At 38.9% G+C, this 16,779-nt stretch overlaps 1 protein-coding gene across 6 annotated transcripts in view; it reads left to right on the top strand.

The window, feature by feature from the left end:
• The window catches only part of FARS2 (phenylalanyl-tRNA synthetase 2, mitochondrial), a 231,136-nt gene that overhangs the window by 25,313 nt on the left and 189,044 nt on the right, over positions 1-16,779 (top strand). The gene's annotated exons all lie outside the window — the stretch shown is intronic.

The raw sequence follows: 16,779 nt of genomic DNA, 5'->3' as shown, positions 1-16,779 counted from the left end.
CAGGAGCTGCATGTAGAGAAAAATATAATGGCACTGGAAGATAGATGTACCAAAATAATATGTACTGTAGTTGGGCGTGCATGTCGTATGTATTACAGGTTAATCTGAGACCAAAAGAATGGGAGGATACTATTGGATTGCAGGGCAAGGATAATCTTGTGTTTTTGTTCTGGTATTTCATTTTCTAACATTTTTCTTTGGTGAGTTCAGTACATTATGTGAGAGGGAGAAGCTTCTCCAGGGAGTGATTTAGAGCCAGTTCCCCACGGGGAAAAGTTATCTATTCAGAATCATAAAGTCACCAAGTTTGGAAAAGATCTCCAAGATCATCCATCCAATCCCAGTCCACCCATCTACCCCTATTTCCACACTAAACCACGTCCCACAGTACAACATCTAAACATTTCTTGAACACCTCCAAGGACAGTGACTCCACCACCTCCCTGGACAGCCCCTTCCAGCACCTCACCATTTTTCTGCAGAAGAAACTGCATCCAACCTGAATCTCCCCTGCTGTAACATGAGGCCATTCCCTCTAATCCTGCTGGTAGTTATGTTGGAGAAGAGGCCAACCCACACCTTGCTACAGCTTCCTTTCAAGTAGTTGTATAGAGCTATGAGGTCTCCTCTGAGCCTCTTCTTCTCCAGAAGAAACAATTCCAGTTCCCTCAGCTGCTCCCCGTAAGATTTGTGCTCCAGACCCCTCACAGCTTCACTGTTCTTCTCTGTACACACTCCAGAAACTCAATGTCATCCTTGTAGTGAGGGCCCAAAACCAAACACAGTTCTTAAGATGTGGCCTCGCCATTTCTGAGTACAGAAGGATGATCGCTTCTTTGCTCCCGCTGGTGACACTATTTCTAGCACAAGTCAGGACGCTATTGGCCTTTTGGGCCACCTGGGCAAACTGCTGGCTCATGTTCAGCCAAATGTTGATCAATATCCCCAGGTCCATTTCTTCCACACAGCCTTCCAGCCCCTATGTCCCAAGCCTGTAGCATTGCCTGGGGTTGTTGTGACCAACACAAAGGACCCAGCACTTCATCCCCTTGGCCTCAGTCCAGCTCCCCATATCTCTCTGTGGGGTCTTCCTACCCACAGGCAAGTAGAAGCTTCCTCCTAATTTTGTGTAACAAAAGGAAAGCCAACATAGAGTATAGAAGGAGAACTTCTGTTTTTCAGGATGATGTCTATTCTGCTGAAGCTAATAGAAGAAAGTGTTTAGTTTAAAGCATTATGCAACCATTGGAAAGTATGAATGCTTTTTGGGGTGCTGACAGGTCAAACAGCAACTTGCAGATGGGCAACTAGAAACTAGGGAGAAGATTAGAGGAGTAGGAAAAGACACTCACTATAAATAAAGGCAAAAGTCTGAAATGCTGTGGCTAGAGAATGTAGCATGTTTACAGAGAGCAGCAGGAGGGGACTGAGATCGTGTGTGTGAGCTTGTATGTGTATCATGGCTGTATGAGTGTCTTTCCTTGAGAGGGAACACATGTATGTAGCATGCTCCAGTTGGATTAAAAGGTTGAATAGAAGCAATGAAACATAAGGACATTGAAGAACTTTAAATGCAGTTTTTTGAAAGTGCAGAAAAAGAATACAATAAGCAGTTAAATGGGGAGTTAAAAAAAAAGAAATGTAATAAACATACAGAGGAGATAGAGTAGGTTAAAAAGGAGGTAAAGCAGGACGTATTTCTCCCAGAATTCTTGCAGCATATAAAATAAGTGAAGACTTTTCCTCTCCTTTTCAAATAAGGTCTCCATCCCCTCCTATTCACACCTCACTGCACTGTCTGCTAACACCCTCTAGATGGTGATGGGGGATACAGGCATGTTGAGTTTCTCTCAACTCTCGAGTTGCACTGATATGGTTTTTTTATAAGTTATTTTTGACAAAGTGTTGGCATAATTGTAGGTGGTGTTTGAACCAGTGTAGAGTTAAACAGATGAGGGAATCAAATACAGTCATGAAGAAAGTGGTCCGTTACTCTTTATTTAAAACATTATATATCATAGGATGTTATTTGATAAGGAGTTGTGAGCACATAACAGAATATTTCCATGGTACACATCTCTGGAGGTTTTTACATAGGTTTTTGGACACAGTTTTTTTTGGGTGACATGCCTGTGTTTCTCAAAGGCAGTGTGCCAGAGCTCCACAGTTCCCTTAGCGCAGCTCTAAGTTACTGTATCTTCTCTGTGGTACAGTGAAACAGACTCCTTAAAAGAATAATGTAATCATACAATTTCTTTCTATATCATGCAAGTAGTTGCACCTGCTCTGTTGTTTGAACCAACAAAATAACTGATCACCTATTTCTGCCAGTATGTAGCTGGGAGGGAAGTGCCATTGCAAGAATGTTTTTGACTTGCAATACATAAGGATGGAAATCAGCATTACTGTTTTGTTATTCTCAATTTGTCTGTTCTCTGCTTGTCTTTGTAAACAAAAATCTTAAAATATTTTTTTAAATACTGAAGGGGCAGCCTTTGAGTAGTCATCTCTTCCCTTGAAAATCCCAAAATATTTTGAAATGATACAAAACATGCTGCTTTGCCTCTTTAATCGTTACTGTATGGTGGGGACATGCTGCTTCGTGTTCTGTACAGTATACTAAATAAGCTGTAATTGTGCAGGTATAACATTAACCGTACAGTATTCTAGAGGAAATGAAACAACAAAAACGTCAACCAAAAATGTCAACAAAAAGATTATACCCTGATTATTGCATCATTATCCATGTTTTCATAGGACAGTGACTATTCTGTAAGATGGTACGTTGGCTGTCACTGAGGCAGACAGTGAATCTTGAGTAGAAAGCAACATCCTCCATTTACCAAGCAGCATGCTGTCAGAGAAAGCATGCAACACTGACATCTGTAGGGCCACAGAGCTGAACAATCAGGTGAATAACAGTTATATAGTTTATGACAGCTTCTTCCATGTGATCTGAACTAATTAGTGGCATTAGGTGTGAATGATACAATGGTAATTCCTGTTTGCTTTTACTTCTATGTCACAGGGATTGCTGGGGACCAGAAGCGCTACATTCTCATTAAGTGTAGCTGAAGACAGCGTATTTCAAGAAGATCTTTATATTATAGTTTTCTTTTCTTTATGTAACCTGCTTTTTATTTTTCTGAAGACACTTAGCTAAGTCACCACTATGCAATTAATTGAGTTTAGCTTAACTATATTGTTGGTCCTTGGAAGCAGAGCAACTGTTTCTGACGAGTTCCTTGTGATACTAAGAAGAACATTATAAGGAATATCAGTAATCATATACAGAAAAAATTCAACATCTAACTGGCTATAGAATCTCCTGGCTATAGAACACCCCCTTCTCTGGAAGTAACCTTCACCCAGGAGACATTCTCTCTGGGCAGGCTAGCCTTTAAATGAGCCCTGGGGAAGGTGGACCTGGGACCGCTCCTTCTGGTCAGGTGAGAAGCATAGGTGAATTGTTTGCATTTGTGCTTCCTGGACCAGCCAAGCCTTTCACCATGTGTTCAGTCGTCAGTTCACATCATGACGTAACAGTTCCCCTACATACAAGTTGATGAAATTTTCACCTTTAAAGTTGGAAGCAGGACAGATTCGTACTGAATATAAATAAATCAGTATGCTGAAAGCAATGTAATATATCTTGTATTTTTTCTCCTCCCTTCTACTTCATTAGCTGGAAGCAGCCCAGGTTAATTGAGAGTTGGAACTCTATTCCAGACTATCACCTTCAGAAAGAAATCAGTTTTCCTCAGAGCATCACGAGGTGATTGTTAGGGAAGGCACTTATAAAGGTCTTCCTTTGATGCTGATGAGAAATCATTCATGTGAGCTAGCAGCTTGCTGCTCATCAGTATGAAACTTAACTTTCTTTCTGGACATGGAAGAGGATGCAAACCAAGACACCAGTCAAGCTGAATTGCTTTAAGTCATTTTTAAAACAGGTTCTTTAAAGGAGTAGGCAATCTTGTGTATTTCTAGTATTATTTTCTTGAAAATACCTGACTCTCACTGTTTTGCAAAACCTGAAAGAAGCTGTTTTAAATTGCTGTAGTCTTTAATGTTGAAGTTAGCATCAGTTTTGCTCTACATAGAATCACAGAATGATTTGGGTTGGAAAAGACCTCTAAGATCACCTAGTTCCAACTCCCCTGCTATAGGCGTGGGCAACTCCTTCTGCACTTTCAAGCAATCACAGAGCCTAACACAAATTGAATCAGTTTCTTAGTATTTACACATCTTTATTTTTTAAAATAATGATTGACAAACGTGTTGTTTATCAGCTACTGATTAACGTCGAGTAAGGGCATATGCAGTTGTGTTTAGATGGAAATGTGAATTTGTTTAAAAACACAGAAACCTAATGCCATATACACTTTCATGCAAAGCATATTATGTGTTTTAAAACTAATAAAGTAGACTAAGCAAGGCAGTATCTTTAGTGAGTAAAGCAGATTGTTTCTGGGTATTATGGCCTTCTAGTCCGTGTAGTTAATAAACTAGTAGTAGTTCCACCCTGAAAAGGAAAAGAGCATGTGTTTTTGCCTTTGTGACTTTGTTATGCTGTGCATGGAATATAGTGGCATATGATTTTAGAAGTGGCAAAAATGACCAATTTTTTTTAAGAGTTCTTGTGACCTATGTTTTATTATGATAATAAGTATTCCCTGATGTAAGTGGATGCTTGTTCTACTATGCTTTAGTATCCCTGAGCTTTGTCCTTTTCTTGATGGATTTTAAGAATTTAGTGCACAAAATACTAATTTTGCTAAATTAGAAGAAAAAGTATGAAGAAACTTGCTATGAAGTGTCTCTCCTGTTTTCACTCTTGTCTTTCTGATTGCGTGCCACTTGTGATGAGGACTGTGTATGTTTGTACAGAGCTTAGAATGGTAAGCTTCAGTGCAGATGTCTTTCCATTCTGTTAATCATTAGCTCTAAGTGAACTAAGGAAATTCTTAACATGTCTCAGATAACTTCTGTTTTGGCCAAATGCACTGTAAAGACTTCTAATGTGGGAAGGTTTAAGGTCTGAAAAAAAATTACCCTTTCCCTGTATTCACAAGCTGCTGATGCAGCTATTTAGCACAGGGCTGAGTGCTCTTGGCCTTTCATGAACCGTCAGATATCTCCTCTCCTAGGGTCTCATCCTCCCATTTTCTTTGGGTTTATTCCAGCAAAAAAGGCTGAGGGACTGTCTCTTCTCTTTGCATCAGAAGAAAACAAAGAGTACCTCAAATTTCACACCACCTTAAATTCAGATGTGTGCTGTTGCATCTCCTTCCTGGGGTGTGTTGCATGCAGTGAAACCCCAAGATGATCTGACCATTGGGAAGAGTCAGTAATGACCGAAGCAAAGGGTTGCTGTGACTGTTACAACATGATTGCCTTCAGTGCTGTTTTACTGGTGTATTCTGGTGATCAATTGAGCCTAAGATACATAAGAACAAATAAAGAATAATGGAATAAAGTATAAACATATTACCCTATAAGTCTCGCTCAGTGTGCAGTGTCTGAAAGGTTAATATTATGTAATACTTAAGTGCTGGCAGCTCGTATACTGAAGTGGATTCAAAGAGGTACCTGCAGATTTAATTACCTTGCTAACTGACAAAATCTGATTCCCATATTTTAGTGAAATTAACAAGCAAGGAAAATTAAGGTACAGGGAGAACAAAAATATGTAGTATTTGGGTTTTGCTGTGGGAGCTCTTTAATCTTTAAATCATTTTTAATAGCAGTATGTAATACCACTTGCTAAGACAGTGCATATTGTATGCTTGTGTTTAAGGAATCTGATTTATCTAGGATGCCTAGATCTGTGTTTCCCAGCCTTGCAATGGTGGTGGCCATAGTGGCTTCCAGCTCTGTGCAAAACTGTTGCACATGTGCAGGTAGAAATTTTGTGTTACCTTGGAAGTGCTGGTTGTGTTTTCAGCTGGCTTGCCATGAATATGTTTTCCATAATTCTGTACTGTTAACATTGCAACTTCAGTTCAGAATGACTCTCTGTGTATTTATATGTATATATTTATGTATTTATACAGGAATATATGTTTCAGCATTCATGAGGGGTGCTTTGAGGAGAATGAATACTCATTTTGAGAACAAGGACTTGCTTTGGTGTGATTCTTAGGAGTTTTTCTGAAGGTGGCTTGCCACAGGAAGGACCTGTGTTTGTTTTGATTCCTCTGTGATCAGAAGATTTATGCTCTGCTGAGTATTTTCATTAAGCCATTAATAGATATGCTTTCAAACTTCGTGTCTTAAACATGCATTCAATGCTGATGGTAACTGCTACGGCCAAATCTGACGTGCTAATTGAACAAACAGATGCCATTCAGATGGTAAAAGCCTGTTCTGCAGTAGAAGACTGTTATAAAAGTACATGAAAAGGGAAATGAACGTTTTTATTGAAGTAGTTATTCAGCTTTTACTGTAAATTGTTATTCTGCAGTACAACTGCTGCTTCATCATCTGTCAGTACATCTTTCTAGGGCCAAATCTTTTCAACCTCTGTCGTGCTGCTGAAGTCAGTACGACTGTGCTGCTCAGTTCCTATACACAAATAATGGAGGAAGTGAGAGAGGAGGAAATCTGATCACTTTCCCTTCTTGTTGCTCATGTTCTTGTACTGAAATTTACATTGTGGAATTGGCAATAGAAGAATTTTCATCAAACTACTGAGTTGAGTTAGGCTATTTTCACGGGAATACACCAGGCAGTGCTCTCGAATGAAGACTCCACATCACATAAGGCAAAAAAGAAACTATCGTATCTCTTTGCATCATCAGGTCATTTCTGTGGTGACATATTTTATTTGGGAGTATCCATTGCTTATGTTGCAAAGGAGACGAAGAGTACTTTGAGCTACTTCAAAAGGCAAAGTGGTTGAGAAGACAGTCATGTTCTATTTTCCTTTTTTTTTTGTTTGGCATATAGAAATAAGCTAGAAGTATTTTTCCTTTCACTCTGCTGCAGTCACGGATTGGTGGTCAGAGAAGAAAACAAGTTTTCCCATTTTATGCATACCCACTTTTAGGTACTTCAAGCACGGACAATGATTTTGCAACATGCTATCTTCATAATGTGCAGAGAAAATTAAAGGTTTCAGTTATTCTTAAAACAGAGAAAAAATCTATTTTAAATTAACATTAGTGTCCCCCTTTGCTGCTGCAATGAAACTCTCACTTTGCAGCCACACTGCACAGCTTGAATTGTCATGCAACATGACATTTGAGCATGTGAATGACTGTTAACTTTCCCTGGGCTATGCTCATACGTTTAGCTCCATAAAAGATTCAGAGAGGCGTCGTGGTGCAGGCAGCACTTGGATAGCTTTGTGTTTGAGCTTGTGCTTAAATTCCAGTGGAATCATGCAGGAGAGCCTAGTCAAAAGTCCTAAATTGTGTGAGATAACTCTGGAGCAGAACTGAAGCTCTCTGTGGTTTCAGTATGCCTGCAAATTGTACTGCTGAAGCTTCATTTTTCTCAATTACAAAATAACTTTATTTTACCTTATGCTGGTATCCTCTGTGAGCTCAGAGAAGGGTCTTGTGCAGTGAAATGCTGAGCAGAGTTGAACTGGTTTACGATTTTAAAGGAGAATGAAAAATCAAGCAGTCTCAGCTGATGCCAAGAAAGACTTGGCAGGGGAAGAAAGGAATTCTTGGTTAACAAGTGGAAATTCAAGGAGAGTTGAGGCCCCAACGGACCTGTGAACAAATGCCCCAGCACTGGGTGTGTGGAGCAATGCAGTCTAACATTTTTAGTGCAAATAGGGCAAATATACCCTATCTGTATCTATGCTTCTTTTTCTTTTTTTTTTTTTTTTTGGATTGCAGCATCAATCAAAATAAGTTGTTTGAGATTTAAGCCAACAGAACAGCGGTGGTTATGTTATAAGGTATAAAAGTTTTAACATTGCTAGTTTGCAATTAGTGAGAGTGGCGTTATTTGTAAGTTACAAGTGCTAATCTTAAGATCATGTCAGTAAGATCTTTGTGGATCCCTTCCAACTGGGGATATTTTATGATTCTGTGATTCTACTTTTACCCATACAAAAAATATTTAAGTTTTTGTGGGTTCATGAGATAGGTCTTTAAAACAGGTTCATGATTTATAAGGTATGGTTGCCTGTCCTGTTCCATAAGTCAGAATTGTTCTTCAAGAGAAAAGTGTTAATTTTTGTGTAAAAACATGAAAACTGGGAACGGCTATTTGGTCAGTAATATGATTCTTTTATTTATACCTGCAAGGGGTGAAGTTCATTTGAAGTAACTTGAACATTTAAGAGGATTTGGAAGTATGGTAGGTTTAATTGGTTCCCAAGAGTCGTAGTCTATGTGATCTGTGAGGATGTCCCAGAAGGATTGCCTGATTCCTGCTCAGTGTCTCCTTTTAAAGGTCTAGAAGTTGAATTCCTGTGGGTAGCCACTTTGCTTAGGGGCAGACACTATGGAGGTACGGCCTGGTGAGACTGCGCCTCAGTGCTAAAGGACTGCCATTAGTTCAGGAAGAGTAGGACGAAACGCAGATGTGATTTTCCTTTATTACTCTAGGTGGACAGCCGTATCTGACCGTCAGAATGTTGGAGACAGCACTTCTCTATTTTGCTAAGTAGCAGAGGTTACTAAACCTTTTTTTGTGATGACACTGTCTACCTGTGTGACACAGTGTATCAGGGAAACAATATATTCTCTTTTAGTTTGCCTTTACCATTGGACTGGATGATCTTGGAGGTCTTTTTTAGCCTTGGTGGTTCTCTGATTCTCTGATCCTTTCCAGTCTTACTGCTAAGTCATTAAGTTTGTGGCTTTGCTCATAATGCAGCAGATTCTGTGATTATATAGAAGGGCATCGTGAAAATTCTTCGCGGGGAGCAGTCTATGGTGTATAATGCCAAGAAGAATTCCAATTTTGGAATTGCACTTTTAGTTTTTTCAGTTTTCTTGTTTAAAGTTGGCCTTCACATGAATTTGAATCTCTTGGTGTATGGGAACTGCTGAGTCACGGCCTGAACCTCTGATTGATCACCTGAGGCAAGCCATGAGTCAGCCAGAGGAGCACAGGTGAAGGCAATTCAGCTGTGCTGCTGGAAGGGGTGGAGCCAGGCTGCAGCCCTCCTGGACCTATTTAAGAGCTGGCTACCAGAGGGGAAGGATCTCTGCTGGAGATCACCTCTCTTGGTGTTTTGTGGTGAGCTCAGCCGAAGGGTAAGCTCTTCCACTTATTCTCTTTTGCGATCATTGTTTACTTTGCCTAATTCTCTTGATTATATTGTGATTATAACATCTTGATTATACACTTAGAAATACATAAAAACATTAAAAACACCAACGCAGGCTGTGTGTGTGACTTCTTGCATGTCTTTTCTGTGGTTATGAGCATTTTGCTACAAGAAACAGCTGTTAACTCATGACAAACTTTAGAATATGAAAATGTGTACATATATATACACATATTTGCAAAGTAGCACAGGATAGAGAAAATTTTATCTCCTCTGCTTTTGCCAGTGTTCACCTGCATTAACTTTCTTTAACCATGAAATAAAGCAGTAGTGACAGTAAAACATTTCTTCTGTATCAGTGGAGTCTGCATGTCAGCTGTTGCTAGTTAGGGGCCACTGTTGTTCGTATTTATAGCTGTGGGAAAAAAGTGAAAGACTAGGGAATTCAAACTTGTTTCTTGCAATTTATGTTTCAACCTGCTTAAGATGTTGAAGTAACAAAACACAGATTGAAAAGTTGTTGCTTTAAGAAGAGAAATACTGTGTTTTCAGTTCCTTCTAGCAATAAAGTCACAGACACTTACAGACTGACATTGTGCTTCGTGCTTAATCTTGCTTTAGTCAAGAATTAGCCAAGGTGGAGTGTTAGTAAAGAGCAGGGAAGTGCTGACCTGTAAGAAAGAGACAACAGCAAGAGTGTTTCAGTGATAATCCATTGAAATGTTGGATCTTGAATGTTGTATTTAAGTCCTCTTATTCTTAGAAAAGAGATTAAAAAGAAAGCAGAGTATGTTGCTTAAGAGTGCAAATGAAAAAAATCCTGACTTCTGTATGAGAGATTACTAAAAAAAAAAAAAAAGGTATTTGTAGTAAGTCCAGCTGCAGCTTGAAAAGTGGAGTGTAAGTAGTATTTGTCAGCCTAATGTGATTTACACTGACATTTCTGGTGACTTTGCATTCATTTTGGTGGGAATTTGTGTTTGGACCACCTACAAAACTTTAAGACAAATGGGATGAATTATGGAGAAACCTACTCCAAACTGATTTTTCTGCCTGCCCTATACCATGGATAAAGCCCAAGGGTCTAGTGGAAATGCAGCCATAATATGTTTTAAGTAAATCAAATATTGCTGGTGCAGCATTCAATTAGCAAGCAGTGTCTGAGTGACCACTGCAGTTTGTATGCAGTTTTATTTCCTTTTGTACAAAACATCACTGAGAGATTGTGTTGTAATAGGAAGAGAATATTGTGTGTTCTGTTTCCTGGTATTACACAGATGTTTGTGACATTTTTGTGAAGATTGTGAGTATTTGTACTCTTGCCAGTTAATTTAAGAGTAGGAATGTCAGTGAGTGGAATAAAATATGGAAAATAGTGCTATGTTTTATGTAACACCTGCCATACTCTGCAGTGTTAAATCACTTGCTGAATAAATGCTGAGATGGATAAAGTATGACAGTGACTAAGCAAATACATCACCTGCTAAAGTTTTGGCAATACAAACAGCATACAGCCATCAGCACCATTAAAATTGCTACTGAAAGAAAGGCTTGCCTAGACCTGTAAGGGGTAAGCCTCTGTTACGTCTTTCATTAAATAATAATAATAATGATGATCACAGACATTACAAAACAACAAACCAAAGTAGGACTGGAAAGCCTTCGAGATACAATTTAGTCAGTTCTTTGGTCCCAAAAGTTGGCTGAATTTTATACCTATCTTTATGTGCAGGTTTCCATAAATCTGTATGAAATAATGAAACAGTGGGGTGTGCACGAGCCCTTTCTTGCAGTAGTTCACTCCATTTATAGGAAGACTGCTAATAACTTTCATAATTTCTTCTGACTTCAGTTTGGGTACATTGATACTTTTCCTAACTAGCTGTGTACAGCAAGGTTAAATTATTCCCTATACTGTGCAATTTTCCATCTGACTTGATGAGGATGAAAATGCCTCAATTTCTTTCTTCTTTAGTCCAAACAGTCCCAATGTGTTCATTCTTTCCACACAGTTTGTTCTTTTTGAGATGTGACAATTTCTGTTGCTATATGAAGAATCTTTCCAGTTTCTTCATGTGACTGTTTGATTCTGTGTTCTTACTGCTGTTAAATGGACGGACAGGACTGCTTCCTCTGTTATGGAGTGTATACTTCTGTTTTATATTCCTGTATGAGGATGGCTTTATTTCCTTCTTAAATCACATTTTGAACTTGTTTTCAGCTTGTGGTCTATTATAACTCCGTGCCTTCATCTGGAGCACCCGCCATCTAGCCACTTGCTGTGCAGTTGATTATCTGCCAAAGTACAAAAACTTGCACTTGCCCCTGCTGAATCTTTCTGTTATTTTACTGTCCACTTGTCTAGGTTGACAGAATAATTCTGAATTTCAGCCTGTTATCCAGCATAGCTGCAGTGTCAGCTCTTGATGATCTGCAGACTTAAGCATATTCTCTGTTCAGGTAGGTAGGTTGCTCGTGAAAATACTGCCTGAAACTAATTCTGGTCCTTGCAAAAAGCAAAAACCCACTCAGTACCCTCTTTATTTTTGATAGAGAGCTAGTTTTGGGTGAGGAGTCCTTAAATAACAAATTTTGCCTCTATAGTAATATGAGATAGAGCAGATTACCTGCCTTTTCTTTTATAATGCAAGCACAGAAGGGAAATGAGGAGTCTCCTAGTTCCACGTGCCTTTGCTGTCTTCTCCCCACTGCGTTCTCAGTAGGATAGAAGAAAATGTGAATGTTTTAATGAAATTGAACTACAAGAAATGGAAATAATTATTCCTCAGTGCAAAGTGGGACTTACAGTACAGAATGAGAAGATAATGTGGAGGTGCTTGTCTGCACCTTAGTAATTCCATATTTGCTGGTAGCTGGGTGATGAAATCCAGGTATTCTGAGGCTGTTTTAATAGCTTTGATTATCAAAGCTGTGCTTTCTGAGGTTGAATACCTGTAAAAGTGCTCAGAGAAAGCTGAGTTCTGGGGGAGGCATTTGTGCAGGCCTTATTGCAACTTAGTGTAATGCTTTGTCATTATGCAGTGTACTCTTAAAATTATTCAACTTTTGTATTTATAGAAGGAAACATGAGCTCAATCATATGTTATGAAAACAGTGACATGCTGAAAAATGCATAGAATTCGCTGTATTTATTTTGAGGTGAGGGCCAACTGTGGTTGCACGATGTAGATAGACGTGAAGTCCTCAGTAGTCCTATCAGTATTTCACTGGTGTTGTCATGCTTGTTTGTGGAATTGGAACAAACACTGAGGAGGATGAATCCAAATCTGCTGTTAATTCTGCTAATTGCCCACAGGTTGCTAATAAGAGCCTTGGGACTTTTGAGAGAAAGAAATGGTAGAAGTTAAGTTGACAGATGTCCTGTTGTACTGAATTTGATGCTGGTGGAATTTAAACTGAATGAAGTATGGGCACAATTAGTAGGGAGATTAACACAAGTTATGTGAACAGTTGAATGCAGGATTATCATACAGGGATATGATGATACTTAAAATACCTTTTTATGTGTCCCTTGCATATTGGAGGGTCACGTTCTGAAGTTCTCAGTAGTCAGATTTGAGTTCAGGTCTTAAACTACAGACACCTACCATTTGAAATATGTCTAGTGTGGGATTCAAGGGCTGTAAGTGATTTTATGGCTGTCTTTGCAAGGCATACATGGGACGAGTTGAGTGCTACCCTTCTGCAAAGCAGTGTGTTTCTGCCTTAAGTGTCACTGAGCATACATCATTTGCAGGTATACCTGGAGATACTTTTATTGTTTATTTCTCTATTTAAGCAAACTTAGAAAAAGTACAACAAAAAAGTTGAAGGGGACTGAAATTCAGTTTTTTTTCCCACTGGTGAAGTATTTGTGTTACTCACACTGCATAGCATCAAAATAAACACTAGAGAAGAGCAGTCATTTGAAAGTATCAAAGAGAAGAGACAATAAAGAGCTTTCCCCAGTTTGTGAATTTCTTGTGAGAACAAGCTGGTTTTCATTTTTTTAAGTCCTCTACCTGAAATGTCTCATTGAGTCTTCATAGTTATTTTAAGTCCATGTAGTGGTAAAGAGGACTGAATGCCCACAGCAGGTCAGCACTGGCAGTAATGCTGGAAAACACCTTTCCCTTGCTTCTTTCTTAATTAAATAGCATCAGCCTGAAAGCAAGTTTGCTCTTTTTTATTTTTTATTTTTATTTTTTCTGTCTGACTGTATATGATATGTAATCTCTTCCTATAATTATGAACAGAGTTGCTGATTCTAACATCTTTTATATGTGATTTTGCACTACTCTGTGACTGAAGGCCCCATCATGATGTAGCTGCTCTTTAGTGGTTGTTGAAATATTAACTCGATCTCTTGATTGCTTTGCTTTTCTTCTCCTTTGAGCTGTGTTTCTGCCTAGCCCTATAGCAAGAAGTAAATGAAAATAGAAAGGCAGACTTCAGTTTCTTTTGCTTAAATTCAAGGTTTGTAAACCTTGCTGTGCAGTGAACTCACCCAATATCTTATTCAAATGACGTGCCTCAAAAAACGTCCATTTGTCACAGTGTTGCTCTTCAGCTTCATTGAAGAAAATTTAAACATTCCTATTCATTCTTTTGATTCTTATTTAGCAAATTTCCCTCTGTGGTGCCAATGAATGAATGAAACACTGAAAGCCACCATCAATTGCTTGAGCCAATCCATTTATTCTACTCTGCCTCCCAGCAGATGATGGAAGGAATGGGAGAGTTCTCAGCTCAGATGCCAATGTGTTTAATAAAAGGGCAGAAAACTAGGTGCCATGAAAGACCAAGATAGTTGTGGATAGTGGTTTTGACTTGTAAGAATTCAAAAACTTTCATTCTGAGACTTTTCATCTTTGCTGCAGTTACCTGTTGGATTTTATGGAAATATTTCCTACCAAAGTTCAACTGTTCAATTTTACCTTGTGTAAATAAATATCAAAGGCAGGAGTTGGGCATGCGACTTCTAATGGTGAGATGACAGAAAATAATCACCGTTATTAAAAAACGTGTACTAAGTCCAGTCTGGCTTAGCTGGGAGCAGTCCCCAAAACAGAGCATTAGAAACATTTGGACTTCCTGGTGCTACGGGGTAAGGACTGAGCAGTACATCTTGGTGACTGGAACTAAAGCCAGCTATAGCCAAGGCAATGTGCTTGGAGGGCTTCACTGGTGTGCCACCAGTGTTGTTATGAACTCTGAACCAAGTGTGTGAACAACACGTTGTTTTCACTGTTAGGGTTACTGTTAACATTTAACAGCCATGGAGAGTAAGCTTATGCTTTCTGTGATCTGCATTCTAAAATGTTTTCTTGAACATACTCTAATAAACAGTAGAAATTATTTTCAATACTCTGTATTTTTCCTGTTCTGCTGGAACACTTTGCATATTCATTTAGCATTCCATGAAATATTGGAAACTTCAAACTATTAGCAGCATAATACAGAAACACAATACCCTTTCATTAAAATAGTTGTCAGTGATCTTTTAAGAATAGATTACTGAGTTGTCTGCTACTGCTTCAGGCTCAAGAAAGCTTAGAAAGAGAAAAAGTAGCTGCTTTGCATGATAAATGAAATCTTCTAGTGATAAACAAGAAAACAACCAGGGAGGGTTGTGGAAGGGAATAAGTAAACAACTGGAAATGCTTGGCTGTCATTTATAAATATGAAATTACTACATTATTTTATTTCTACAGAAGTTAGATGTTTGTAATCATGCATATAAATCTTTGCAGTTTTACTTAGGTTTTTTTTTTTAACAAATTGTCAGTTTGTTTTTGGACATTCGGATCAGATTCATCAAACACAATGAAGATGGTTTTGTCTGCTTGGGCTTGAAAGTGAAGTCAGTATTCTTATTTTAATGTTGTCTAGAAAATGAGGTGATGTGCCAAGCTAGACCAGATGTTGTATTGAACAGCAAGCTGTACAAATTTCCTGTAATTCTTTTGGCTCCCTGAACATATGTAGTCATACACTGGTAGTGCAAAAATGAAGTTAATCCATTTTTAAAGAACTTGGTAAGGTAATGATAAATAGTGGTTACAGAAATGTTAAAATTGAATTTAGTCACCATATTGGTTATGTGATAGTCTATATCTGGGAAATTATAACATTGATATTAGTAAGTATAGAGGATATAGCAATTCTAAACCAGGATTTTCATGTAAGTGCTCAGGATGGTAGACTCTGGAACTCCTGGAATATAATACCAGAGTTTTATAATAAAAAAAAATATATTAGTACATGTTATAAATCTATGGTTTGTCCCTGTTTGATGCTCTGGAGATGCTACTTCTGTTTTCTTTCACTAAGTGAGACCTGATTGCCCTCACATTTCAAAGCAGTTCATTACAGAAATAGTCAGTTGGTTTTTCCCTGTTTAAAGGAGAGAAATTCTGGCCATGCCTTCTACCTCAATTTGCTCCCTTTAGTCTTCTCATATCCCATGTAGTTGACTGGCCTTAGAAATTCACCATTTCCTACCTTTTTGCACATCTGGGGACTTGCATGCTGTGCCTCTCCATTCAGTTAGGATTTTAGCTCAGAGCATCCTCTAATGCTTTTAAATCCCAGCAGGGATTTATTTCTACTCTGGCCCCTGGTCGTAGAAAGGGTTATCATTTAGAGTTCATTTAGGTCTGGTAAATGGTATCTCTCAGTGATGATCTCACACTTCTTCCAGTTATCTGCGCTGGCTGCACCATGCATTGCATTTCTCCTTTCCAGGTGTTGTTACCTTTAAATTCTTAGGCAGGAGCTCCTACCGTTTTTTGAGGCAGAGCAAATGCATGGCTCTGCTGTTTCAGGGCATTGGTTAGGTTTGCTTTCTGTTGCTTTGCTGCTGAAATCACTGTGGGCTTTGTGTAAGCTCTGAGCACTTGGGCCCCAGTTCTGCAAAACACTTCATCAAATATCAGCTGCTGTGCCAGACTGGGACCCAGATTCCTTTTCCGCAGCAGAACCAGGTCCTTAGGCTTGATGGCATGTTGATGCTTTTGGTTGGGTTTCCACTGATAAAGATGATTTCAAGATTCTTAACTTCATTTCTTGCCTTGTCTTGCATTCATTAGAATCTCAGATGGCTCTAGCAATTCTCACAATTGATTCAGGGCAAGTAAAGCTGAGTTAAGCTATTTTTAAACAGTGTAGAATCTTGTCATTAGCTGAAATTCAATTGCTTTGAATAACCTCATCCTCTCTGGAGGATGAAGGAAAGGTTTTGCACCCAAGGAACGGATTACAATAAGCTAATGAGGTGGGTGTGAGATAATGTGCCTTGGGAGCTGGAGGAGAAGAAAACCTGCACATCAGCAGCCCTTCCTCAGCAGTTGCCACACGTGCTGGCTTTGTGGTAGCTGCCACTTGCTGGTTAAACATGGTGTGTTTTATGCTGGATTGAGGCAGCAGGCTGCTGTCAAAAGCAGTTCGACCATCTTAGCCGACAGTCAGGTGCTGGTGGGGAATTACTCTGGTGGAAAACTTACCCACCATGTAATGGTTTGTTTTTCATGGTTGGATTG

Source organism: Lagopus leucura, unplaced genomic scaffold (genome assembly GCF_019238085.1).
Source record: "Lagopus leucura isolate 7727_CA_CO unplaced genomic scaffold, USGS_WTPT01 Super-Scaffold_100002, whole genome shotgun sequence".
Classification (NCBI taxonomy): Eukaryota; Metazoa; Chordata; class Aves; order Galliformes; family Phasianidae; genus Lagopus; species Lagopus leucura.
Note: the sequence above shows the minus strand (reverse complement) of the source record. Positions and strands in the feature narration are given on the sequence as shown.